Raw genomic sequence first — 1,455 nt, 5'->3', positions numbered from 1 at the left:
TGTTGCAAGGATGGTTGAGGCAGCAGGAAAGGTTTTTGGGGATGTGGATATGGCCATGCCCTTGGTGAAACAGCTGATTTATGAACAGTGCACTGGGGAGTGTAGAAAGGCGATCTCACCCTATAAATCTAAGGGGTTGGAGGTCTGGATGAAGATCTGTAGGGAAATGGGCGGACCCCTTACTAATTCAGGCCTCGCTGCGGCAGTAATGGCTGCGGTTAGAGAAGGGGCCAGAACCCCTGGGGTGAAAGGCCCCCCCCCCGGGGGTACTTTCAATGTGGGCAAGTTGGCCACTTGAAACGTGATTGCCCACAAAAGGGTGCAAAGCAAGCGGGACGGCCTACCCCTCGCTTGTGTTCTGTATGTCGCAAAGGCAACCATTGGGCCTCGGAGTGCATATCAGTTAAAGATATCAATGGTAATCCTATAATGAGACCACACTCCGGAGCTCGGCCAAAAAACGGGCGGAAGGGCCCAACGCCTCAGGGCCCACAAATATATGGGGCGGTTCAGCAGGAGACGGAGGGCGAGATGTGGCCGACCTTCCGACACCCTCAGCAAGGTCCTCCGAACCCGTCCGGAGGGCCACCCCGGGAAGCGCAGGACTGGACCTCTGTTCCACCACCCGCTTGGTACTAACACCAGAAATGGGCATACAGACGGTCGAAAGTGATTTTAGAGGGCCCCTGCTAGAAAATTGTGTGGAATTGGTGTTTGGCAGGAGCTCCACGACCCTTAAAGGACTCTTGGTGCATCCAGGGGTCATAGATAGTGACTATCAAGGTGTGATAAAAATAATGGTGTCCTCGCCACGGGGTATCATTGCCATCTCTCCAGGAGATCGAATTGCCCAGTTGCTGCTCCTCCCAAATAAACATGCTTTCTTCCCTTCTAAAACGCAGGTCAGAGGAGCAGGGGGTTTTGGATCGTCAGGGCCTGACCAAGTGTGGTTATCTTTAGGCATGGAGCACAGGCCTGTTATCCCATTGTGGCTTAACGGTAGAAAGATCACAGGTCTACTGGATTCTGGTGCTGATAACGCCAAGGTCGCGGGTCCGACTCCCGTATGCGTTAATCCCCCGTTCTTCTTTGTGGTTTCCAATGCCACCCTTTCAGGGGACCACCTCAACTGTGATAATACCACTTGTTTCCTTTCCAAGTGTTGGACTGCCAATTTCTCTATTGCGATCATTGTGCGTATCCCAGCCTTTGTGCCGTGGCCGGTACAATCCTCTTTAGTGCCTGAGCTCCACCGAGCCAAGAGGGCTGTGGTGGGGGTTGTAATCGCTATCATCACAGCGATTGCTACTGCTGCGGCTGCTGCTGCCACCTCAATCGCCTCCTTAGTCACCACCGTCGAAACTGCCGCGGCAGTAAATAACCTCTCTGCGGCCACCGCAGAGGCACTCCAAACGCAAGTCAATCTTAATGCCCAGCTAAAAGCTGGCATCCTCT

The sequence above is a fragment of the Suricata suricatta genome, chromosome 2 (assembly GCF_006229205.1).
Source record: "Suricata suricatta isolate VVHF042 chromosome 2, meerkat_22Aug2017_6uvM2_HiC, whole genome shotgun sequence".
Classification (NCBI taxonomy): domain Eukaryota; kingdom Metazoa; phylum Chordata; class Mammalia; order Carnivora; family Herpestidae; genus Suricata; species Suricata suricatta.
The sequence above is the reverse complement of the archived record's forward strand: the minus strand, read 5'-3'. Positions refer to the sequence as shown.